The sequence below is a fragment of the Triticum aestivum genome, chromosome 2B (assembly GCF_018294505.1).
Source record: "Triticum aestivum cultivar Chinese Spring chromosome 2B, IWGSC CS RefSeq v2.1, whole genome shotgun sequence".
Classification (NCBI taxonomy): Eukaryota; Viridiplantae; Streptophyta; class Magnoliopsida; order Poales; family Poaceae; genus Triticum; species Triticum aestivum.
This window is the reverse complement of record NC_057798.1, coordinates 393,445,022-393,456,841: the sequence shown is the minus strand read 5'-3', so window position 1 is coordinate 393,456,841 and position 11,820 is coordinate 393,445,022.

Below are 11,820 nucleotides of genomic sequence, written 5' to 3'. Positions count from 1 at the left end.
CCGATCGTGTGTGCCAGGAGGGCATATCCCCGACGGTTTCTGGGTCGTGTGGGAAGGACCCCCTATCGCAGTCACTCACTAGGTGACGGTTCAAAACACCGTCGCAGAAAGGGGTTAAAAATTGTTTGTATAGCACCTCGATGTACCAGTGTTCTTCTTTTGCTTTGACGGATCAATGTGTCCTTTGTCAAGTTCATTGTATCCAGTGACTTGAGCTTGATGATCGAGGCATATTTTGCGAACGATTTGATCCAAGTCAGAGTGAAATCCCAATCTTCTGTGCCGAAGGATAGTCAAAGCCTTATTTACATCCACATAAGATTCTTCAAGTTGCTTGATGACAAACTTGGATTTTGTATCTTTCATACAGTTGTCAAGCTCTTTGAGTAGGGTAGTGAGGTCATTTATCTCAACCGAATCATTTCTCATGTCTTGGACCAGATCAGACGCTTGAGTAATTACTTCAGAGGGAATGGGCAAATATGCCACTTCCCCATCAAACAGGTTCTCCACAAATCGGTCACGCTGCTCCATAATGAACACTTGATTGAAATAATGTGGTGCATCAGAATCAACTTGAGGCTGTGCAGCAGGAGCATTTTGTTCTACATTTTGCTCGGTAGGAGGCATAGAAGCCAATGGTTGAGTCAACTTGGGAGCAAATTTTGCAGCCTCTTCTTTGACAACCTCAGTTCTTGCAACATTCTATTCGGCAGAAGGAGCTTGAAGTTGCTTCGCCTTTTGCTTCGGGAGCTTTTCTCCTGGCTTGGATGTGCCTACAGGGGCATCAACTACCAAATCCTGTAGATCAATTGCATCAGGATGAGGATTTGTGTTTGCTTTGTCAATCATTGTAACAATTCTACGAGGAGTCTTTCTCTCCAAGGGGTTCTTCTTCGGATGTGTGATTGAGACAACACTTGCTCAAAGATTAGGTAGAACAGTGGATGTAGTGATATCCACTTATTTTGAAAGGGTTGCGTCAATTTTTTCTCTTGTGAGCAGAGGATCATCTTGATCGGAAGAATGACTTTCAGGCTCAACTGGTTTAGCAGGCCTTCTTTTCAGCGTGCTCTTTTTCTTCAGAGCAATAGATCTTGGATCATGTTTGTTCTTTGAATGGCGTTCGGCTTTTCCTTTAGCCTTTTTCTTTTCGACGTCTGATTTGACGAGACGACGATTTTCTTCTTCCCTTGCCTATTACTTTTCAGCTGTAGCGACCCGACCTCAGACGGTCAAGACTCTATGTATCCGTGACATCCCTGGATCAATATGCTGGCACACACAATACATAAATGCATATATCAAAGTGCAATCACATGTATGAATAACGTAAAACGGATATATACCTTATAAGTCTCAGCGGAAACAATAAATCGGGTGTGGAGTCCCATCAATGTCATCGGCAGGTTGAGTGTAGACCGTAACCCTGTATCGTAACTCTTACTCGTCGAAGAAATATCTACAACATGATACGCTGCAGCCGTGTAGGTCAGCACATTGAATGTAGCGGCAAGATCACAATAAGAGAAAACAGATGATAAAACTATTCTATATGCAATATGCTTTGTGGCTCTGGGTCTGAGTTTTATTTGCGTAAAGGCTGGTTTTATTTTCCCTACATCAAAGGAAATAACCGGAGTCTATACTACAGAGTTGTCTATCATGACATGGTTCCGCCAACCGATGTCTCATAGCCCAAATCATCATAAGTTGCCCACAATTAAGTTTTCGATTCGGTGTTGAGAGTTCCGAGATAGATCCAAGTCCAGAGGCTCAAACTGTCCATAACCGGGGACACGACTAATCATTAGGTTTTAACCCTTTGCAGAGGTTTGTACACTTTACCCGCAAGATTTGATCCCTTTTTTTACGTTCTCGCACTTCAGGGTGTTTGAGAACAAGACGACCGAAACATGGTCTTCCGAAGAGTTCCCTTGACCACTGTCCAGTGCTCATCCAATCCTACCGTACTTCTACATCTAACATCCCAAAATTCTAAATTTTGGAATGTTATAATAAATAAATAGTTTTGATTGATTGATTGTTTGTTGTTTGATTGATTGACTGAAAGTGAATGAAATTTGAAACTTTTTGAAAGTTGAATGAGAGAGGATGAAATGACTTTCCCAAACTTTCACTTTGCATTTTGATCCTCAGGAATTCAAATTCATTTCATCACAAAACCCTAGAGTGAAGATGACATGACTTCTTCCATTTGAAATGAAAAGGGTTTGAAAAGATTTGAATTCCATCTGAAAATATTTCAAATTTGAAACTTTATGCAACTCAATGATTTTCAGGAGAGAAGATAAAACGGCTTCTTCAATTATATGAAATATGAGTTAGAAGTTAAAAAGAATCAAATTGAAAGTCATTTGGAAGTATTTTGAAAACCCCCTTTCAATTTGGAGTTATTTGGCTTTTAATCAAATTATTTTTCTCCTAAAAATAAATCAATAGAAATAAGGATAAAATGATTCCCTTCAATGGAAAATTAGGATAAAATATTTTTGAAATCATTTTGGTATTTAAAAAATGATTTTTATTGGGTTTTATTGCAACAGCAGCATTGTTTGACTTTTGTGAATTTTTGTAGATTTTATTTGAACATGAAAAATAGTTCATGTTTTTGGAAAAAAAATTGTGAAGATTTTGATAAATATATATATATATATATATATATATATATATGCCCTATATAAAACATTTATTTATTTTCTCTATATCTTATTTTCTCTCTGTCTTATTCCAAAAAAGAAAAAAATGAAAACCTAGCGCTAACCCGGCCGGGCAGCCCAGGAGCTAGCACCGTCCCAGCTAGAGTCACAACTAAGGTCAACCAAGCCAGAGCCCATAGTGACTTGCGGTTGCACAGGTAAGCTTCCGGGCATGAAGTATTCTTCTGTCTCTTTGAGTCTGGGTGAAGCTTTCCGCAAGATGTCATGGCGCTTCTCCATGCATCCCAGCCATCCACTGCTTGCTCCAGGGTGCCCGTCAACTGTCCTTCACCCAGTAGTGTGTATTGAATTTGTGTCTTGAGTCTTGAAGTCTTGAGGCCTTGAAGAAGCAGTCCTTGCAGATGCCATCATGGAGTTGTCGTCATTGACGTAGAGTCCTCCTTCTTCACACCACTCTCGTGCACTCATACCAAACCCCGTCTACTATAGCGTAGTAATAAAACTATATAACGTCCTGGGCTTGGTAACGGGGAGATGAGTTCCTACCTCATGCATTCTACCCAACTACAAGATTCAATAACACTACTGGATTCAATAACACTACTGGAGGACCTGTTGCAAAGATGACATTAAATGCAATAAAAACATAGGTATGAAAACCATGATCAAAGTGAACTTGCCTGGTATTACTTGATGAAGATATAATGCTCTCAGAAAACTTGATAGAACTATTCATCACTCTCCGAAGAAAATATATACAAGTCAAACATAGCATTCACATAAGCACTCATATTATCAAGCAATTCTAACACTCATAATAAAACCAACAAATAACATGGGACACCAGAAAACTACATAACAAAAACTACTAAAGAAAACTCTAAGACATACACAAAATAGTTTTGTCCTAAGTAAAACTTAACAACAAATAGAACACTAAACTAATAAATTAACAGAACAAAAAAGTAAAACAACTAAGTTAACAGAAAGTATTTTTCATAAAATTTTATTGACAAAAAGAAACAAATAAAAAGCTTTCATGAAACACTAACTATGACCTCTACAAGTTTTCATACAAAACTAAATAAAATAAATTCTTAAATAAAAACAAAATATTATTTTGTTGACTAACATAAACAAAACTAAATTTGTCAAATGTGACAAAAAGAAATAATTTAAAACTAATAAAACAATAAAGAAAAGACTAAAACAAAGCAATAACTAAAACAATATTGTTTTGCTAAAAACCTAATCTAAAATAAACTAAAAATTTATCACCATATGCTACTAGATAAACAAAACAATAACAAAACAGTAGCAAAAAGAATCAATCAAAAATATTTTATAAAACTCAAGTTATGGCCAAAATAGTGATTTGAACAAATTTTATCAAATTCAAATTTAACCTACTAAAATTTGAAAACTAAGTACATAAACAGAAACTTCAACAAATTTTTGACATAATGCAAAAAGAAACACTCAATTTGGATCTAAATCATAAAAGTGATTAACAATCTAAAATTGAAACTATTTCTGTAAATCTAAAACAAAAACACTAAGCGTCGGCTAGCCTACACGTGGCGCAACATGATTGGCCGAGGCATGCGGGTGCCCTAAACTACGAACGGACGGCCGAACCTTAAGAAAAAGGAACGGTGCGGCTAACAGAGAAAAACCAGGACGACTCGGTTCGATCTAAACCAGACAATAAACCAAAGTGAACCGATCTAATAAAAAAACATAACCGTTCGATAATCTAATTTGGGCCGTATAAAATACTCCCTCCTTTTGGAATTACTTGTCGCAGAAATGGATGTATCTAGATGAATTTTAGTTCTAGATACATTCATTTTCGGGACAAATAATTTCGAACGGAGGGAGTAGATCAGACGGACGAGGAGGGAGAGAGAGCTCACCGCGGCAGCGACGAACTCCGGCGACGGCGCCGACAGCGCTGGGGCGGTGATGTGGGCGAGGCCTCCGGTGGTCGGCGGCGTCGAACGAGGCCACAGGCGGGTGCAGCAGCGCATGGCATCCTCAACGGTGGTTGTGGCGTCAGCGGAGGTGCACAGAGGAGGTCGGCGGCGAGGTCGGGGCGGTTGTGGCGGGTGGTCGACGGCGAGGGCGTTTTGGTGGCTATGGAGCTCGGGTGAGGGGTTGGGGAGGTGCGGGTGAGCGAGGAAGGGTCGGTGCTGGGTTCGTACTGCGCCGGGGTGGTCGGAGTGAAGAGGCAGGGCGACAATGGCGTGCGGCGGCGCTCGGGTTCCGGCAAGCAATTAGGGAGGAGGCGGGGTTTCTGGGTGCGGGGAAAGGAGGGGGACGGGTCGAGGAGGCAGGGTCCTTATAGGGGAGGCGCCTTGGAGGAGGGGAAAGATCGGGGAGATCGTATCCCGCGAGAATCAGGATTCCGGTGGTGCGGCGGCGGTGGTTCTCGCGTGGGGAGGAAGAAGATCACGGGTAAGGGCGATCGGGCAACGGGGCCCAGCGGTCAGCGGCATAGGGCGAGCGAGAGGAGGAGCGGGCGATCGGAGGAGAGGGGCTTCGGACGGCGAAGCTGGCTGGCCCGCGGCTCGAGTGGCTGGCTGGCTGGCTGGGCCGACTGGCCCCTGGGCCGCTCGGCCTGGTTAGCGCTAGGTTTTCATTTTTTTTTCTTTTTTGGAATAAGACAGGGAGAAAATAAGATATAGAGAAAATAAAAAACGTTTTATATAGGACATATATATATATCAGAATCTTCACAAAAACATTTCCTAAATCATGAACTATTTTAATGTTAAAATAAAATCTACAAAAATTCACAAAAGTCAAACAATGCTGCTGTTGCAATAAAACCCAATAAAAATCATTTTTAAAATACCAAAATGATTTCAAAATTATTTTCTCCTAATTTTCAATTGAAGGGAATCATTTTACCCTTATTTCTATTTATTTATTTTTAGGAGAAAAATAATCTATTTATATATAAAAAGTATTTGATAGCCTCACCAGAAAAAAGAGAAATAGGTTAGAAAATCCCACAATAATTAGAAACATCTAACCATTAATTAGGCGGGCCTTTTATATCCGACGAATTATAACCATCAGATATTCGTAAAAACAAGGGTGGACCCATGACCAGAACGAATTCTATATACAACCTACGCAAAACCATCTATCGCCAAAAAAAGGGTATAAAGCTTCACGTGTAAAAACAAGGGTGGACCCATGACCAGAACGAATCCTATATGCATTCGGGAATGGCTAGGCAAAACCATCAATCTCCAAAAAAATGTATAAATCTTCACGTGCACGTTCCTAACAAACAACAAGTATCCACTCATGACAAGAACGAATCCTATATACGATCTGGACAAAACCACCGATCTCCAAAAAAAACGTTCCTATCAAACAACCAATATCTTCGATCTTTCCTATCCACATGCAGTCGCCGCCGCCGCCGCTGCCATGCATGCCTGGTGGTAACCTCCTTGTGATTCCTCACGTCCTTGCCTGCATGGGCGGAGATTGCGTTCTTCAATGGTGGACAAGGAAGTGAGGCAGATTTTGATTCAACACGTCCAAGCAACGATCTCCCGCATGAGGCAGAAATCAAGGAGGTCAGCACCGTGTGTTCTATCTTTTGTGAATTAAGATCGATGCCATATATTATTGCAAGTTACTAGCTTCTCCTGACTAGATGAGCGAGAAGTGTCATTCAAAAGATCCAATCGACAAAATAGCCATTAATCTGATCGATGCAGACATGAGGAGTGAATAAAACCGTGGCCTCTTATATGTCAACAGACTGAGCACATACGAGTTTTGATCTATTTCTAGGCCTATATCCATCCGTCAACTACAAGAGGACAGGTTAATCTCGCTTCAAAGTTGTCTCCCTCTGAAAAGGTGCCTGCAGGTATTAAGCGGACACATTGTTGTCGTCCAATGAACAGGCGTTTGGTCCGCGAGAAAAATCACATCTCTAAACTAGCATATAATCCATAGCTGGGTAGCAATGTACTATGGTGTTAACTCTGGGAGACAATGGCCGGGCATGCGCAGGTACTGAGGTACCGGTCGACGATGAGCTTCTAGCTGCTTCAACATGCATCCAGAGGAGAGCACTACTACGTGCGAGTAGTTAATTTTCTTCATCATCCACCGAAAGTAGATCTTTGAGCGAGTAGAAAAGACAAATAGTACTCTGACATCAGTACACATCTAGGTGCATTGGTATTTAGTGGGCTGAGGTGGTCAGTTTTTTCTAATATTCTATATTATTTCAATAGGAAAAGTGGTCGTGATGGCATGTGTAAATAAACAACTTTTGTTAATTATAGTTTACGGTAATGGTATACGTACTCATCTCATTTTGTATGGTCTGAGTACTTAATTGTTGGAAATATGCCCTAGAGGCAATAATAAAAGTATTATTATATTTTATTGTTCATGATAATTGTCTTTTATTCATGCTATAACTGTATTATCCGGAAATCGTAATACACGTGTGAATACTTAGACCACACATGTCCCTGGTAAGCCTCTAGTTGACCAGCTCGTTGTGATCAACAGATAGTCATGGTTTCCTGACTATGGACATTGGATGTCATTGATAACGGGATCACATCATTAGGAGAATGATGTGATGGACAAGACCCAATCCTAAGCATAGCATAAAAGATCGTGTAGTTCGTTTTGCTAGAGCTTTGCAAGTGTCAAGTATCTCTTCCTTCGACCATGAGATCGTGTAACTCCCGGATACCGTAAGAGTGCCTTGGGTGTACCAAACGTCACAACGTAACTGGGTGACTATAAAGGTGCATTACAGGTATCTCCGAAAGTAGCTGTTGGGTTGAAACGGATCGAGACTGGGATTTGTCACTCCGTATGACGGAGAGGTATCTCTGGGCCCACTCGGTAATGCATCATCATATTGAGCTCAATGTGACCAAGGTGTTGGACACGGGATCATGCATTACGGTACGAGTAAAGTGACTTGCCGGTAACGAGACTGAACAAGGTATTGGGATACCGACGATCGAGTCTCGGGCAAGTAACGTACCGATTGACAAAGGGAATTGCATACAGGGTTTGATCGAATCCTCGACATAGTGGTTCATCCGATGACAACATCGAGGAGCATGTGGGAGCCATCATGGGTATCCAGATCCCGCTGATGGTTATTGACTGAGAGCGTCTCGGTCATGTCTGCATGTCTCCTGAACCCGTAGGGTCTACACACTTAAGGTTCGGTGACGCTAGGGTTATGAAGATATGTATATGCAGAAACCCGAATGTTGTTCGGAGTCCCGGATGAGATCCCGGACGTCACGAGGAGTTCCGGAATGGTCTATATATAGGAAGTGCTATTTCGGGCATCGGGACAAGTTTCGGGGTTATCGGTATTGTACCGGGACCACCGGAAGGGTCCCGGGGGTCCACCGGGTGGGGCCACCTGTCCCGGGGGGCCACATGGGCTGTAGGGGGTGCGCCTTGGCCATCATGGGCCAAGGGCACCAGCCCCTATAGGCCCATGCGCCTAGGGTTTCCCCCTAGGAGGAGTCCTAGTGGTGGAAGGCACCCCTAGGTGCCTTGGGGGGGAGGGAAACCTCCCCTAGGCCGCCGCCCCCCCTAGTAGATCTCATCTACTAGGGCCGGCGCCCCCCCCCCCTTGGCACCCCTATATATAGTGGGGGGGGGGAGAGGAGGAGAACAGACCAGCCCCTGGCGCCTCCACCTTTCCCCGTTACGTCTCTCCCTCGTAGTCTCGGCGAAGCCCTGCTGCTATGACGCCCTGCATCCACCACCACGCCGTCGTGCTGCTGGATCTTCATCAACCTCTCCTTCCCCCTTGCTGGATCAAGAAGGAGGAGACGTCTCCCGTCCCGTACGTGTGTTGAACGCGGAGGTGCCGTCCGTTCGGCGCTGGTCATCGGTGATTTGGATCACGTCGAGTACGACTACATCATCACCTTGCAAGCTTCCGCACGCGATCTACAAGTGGTATGTAGATGCAAACTCTCTCCCTAGACTCGTTGCTTAGATGAACTCATAGATGGATCTTGGTGAAACCGTAGGAAAAATTTTAATTTTCTGCAACGTTCCCCAACAGTGGCATCATGAGCTAGGTCTATGCGTAGTTCTCTTTGCACGAGTAGAACACAACTTTGTTGTGGGCGTGGATTTTGTCATCTTACTTGCCTCTACTAGTCTTTTCTTGCTCAACGGTATTGTGGGATGAAGCGGCCCGGACCAACCTTACATGTACGCTTACGTGAGACCGGTTCCACCGACTGACATGCACAAGTTGCATAAGGTGGCTGGCGGGTGTCTGTCTCTCCCACCTTAGTTGGAGCGGAATCGATGAACAGGGCCCTTATGAAGGGTAAATAGAAGTTGACAAAATCACGTTGTGGTGATTCGTAGGTAAGAAAACGTTCTTGCTAGAACCCAATTGCAGCCACGTAAAAGATGCAACAACAATTAGAGGACGTCTAACTTGTTTTTGCAGCGATTGATCATGTGATGTGATATGGCCAGAAGTTGTGATGAATGATGAATTGTGATGTATGAGATCATGTTCTTTGTAATAGGATTCACGACTTGCATGTCGATGAGTATGACAACCGGCAGGAGCCATAGGAGTTGTCACTATTTTTTGTATGACCTGCGTGTCATTGAATAACGTCATGTAAACTACTTTACTTTATTGCTAAACGTTAGTCATAGAAGTAGAAGTAGTCGTTGGCGTGACAACTTCATGAAGACACGATGATGGAGATCATGATGATGGAGATCATGGTGTCAAGCCGGTGACAAGATGATCATGGAGCCCCGAAGATGAAGATCAATGGAGCTATATGATATTGGCCATATCATGTCACAACTATATAATTGCATGTGATGTTTATTATGTATTATGCATCTTGTTTACTTAGGACGACGATAGTAAATAAGATGATCCCTTATAAAATTTCAAGAAGTGTTCTCCCCTAACTGTGCACCGTTGCTACAGTTCGTCGTTTCTAAGCACCACGTGATGATCGGGTGTGATGGATTCTTACGTTCACATACAACGGGTGTAAGACAGTTTTACACAGCGAAAACACTTAGGGTTAACTTGACGAGCCTAGCATGTGCAGACATGGCCTCGGAACACGGAGACCGAAAGGTCGAACACGAGTCGTATGGAAGATACGATCAACATGAAAATGTTCACCGACGATGACTAGTCCGTCTCACGTGATGATCAGACACGGACTAGTCGACTCGGATCGTGTAACACTTAGATGACTAAAGGGATGTCTAATCTAAGTGGGAGTTCATAATTTGATTAGAACTTTATTATCATGAACTTAGTCTAAAACCTTTGCAAATATGTCTTGTAGATCAATGGCCAACGCTAATGTCAACATGAACTTCAACGCGTTCCTAGAGAAAACCAAGCTGAAAGATGATGGCAGCAACTATACGGACTGGGTCCGGAACCTGAGGATCATCCTCATAGCTGCCAGGAAACAATATGTCCTAGAAGGACCGCTAGGTGATGCTCCCGTCCCAGAGAACCAAGACATTATGAATGCTTGGCAAACTCGCGCTGATGATTACTCCCTCGTTCAGTGCGGCATGCTTTATAGCTTAGAACCGGGGCTCCAAAAGCGTTTTGAGCATCACGGAGCATATGAGATGTTCGAAGAGCTGAAACTAGTTTTCCAAGCTCATGCCCGGGTCGAGAGATATGATGTCTCCGACAAGTTCTACAGTTGTAAGATGGAGGAGAACAGTTCTGTCAGTGAGCACATCCTAAAGATGTCTGGGTTGCACAACCGTATGACCCAGCTGAACATTAACCTCCCAGATGAGGCGGTCATTGACAGAATCCTCCAGTCGCTCCCACCAAGCTACAAGAGCTTTGTGATGAACTACAACATGCAGGGAATGGAAAAGACCATTCCTGAAGTGTTCTCGATGCTGAAGTCAGCAGAGGCTGAAATCAAGAAAGAACATCAAGTGTTGATGGTCAATAAGACCACTAAGTTCAAGAAGGGCAAGGGTAAGAAGAACTTCAAGAAGGACGGCAAAGATGTTGCCGCGCCCGGTAAGCCAGTTGCCGGGAAGAAGTCAAAGAATGGACCCAAGCCTGAGACTGAGTGCTTTTATTGCAAGGGGAAGGGTCACTGGAAGCGGAACTGCCCCAAATACTTAGCGGATAAGAAGGCCGGCAACACCAAAGGTATATTTGATATACATGTGATTGATGTGTACCTTACCAGTACTCGTAGTAACTCCTGGGTATTTGATACCGGTGCCGTTGCTCATATTTGTAACTCACAGCAGGAGCTGCGGAATAAACGGAGACTGGCGAAGGATGAGGTGACGATGCGCGTCGGGAATGGTTCCAGAGTCGATGTGATCGCCGTCGGCACGCTGCCTCTACATTTACCTACGGGATTAGTGTTGAACCTTAATAATTGTTATTTAGTGCCAAGTTTGAGCATGAACATTGTATCTGGATCTCGTGTAATACGAGATAGCTACTCATTTAAGTCTGAGAATAATGGTTGTTCGATTTATATGAGAGATATGTTTTATGGTCATGCTCCGATGGTCAATGGTTTATTCTTAATGAATCTCGAGCGTAATATTACACATGTTCATAGTGTAGATGCCAAAAGATTTAAAGTTGATAACGATAGTCCCACATACTTGTGGCACTGCCGCCTTGGTCACATTGGTGTCAAGCGCATGAAGAAGCTCCATGCCGATGGACTTTTAGAGTCTCTTGATTATGAATCGTTTGACACGTGCGAACCATGCCTCTTGGGCAAAATGACCAAGACTCCGTTCTCCGGAACAATGGAGCGAGCAACCAACTTATTGGAAATCATACATACCGATGTGTGCGGTCCAATGAGCGTTGAGGCTCGCGGAGGATATCGTTATGTTCTCACTCTCACAGATGACTTGAGTAGATATGGGTATGTCTACTTAATGAAACACAAGTCGGAGACCTTTGAAAAGTTCAAGGAATTTCAGAATGAGGTGGAGAATCAACGTGACCGAAAGATAAAATTCTTACGATCAGATCGTGGAGGAGAATACTTAAGTCACGAATTTGGTACACACTTAAAGAAATGTGGAATCGTTTCACAGCTCACGC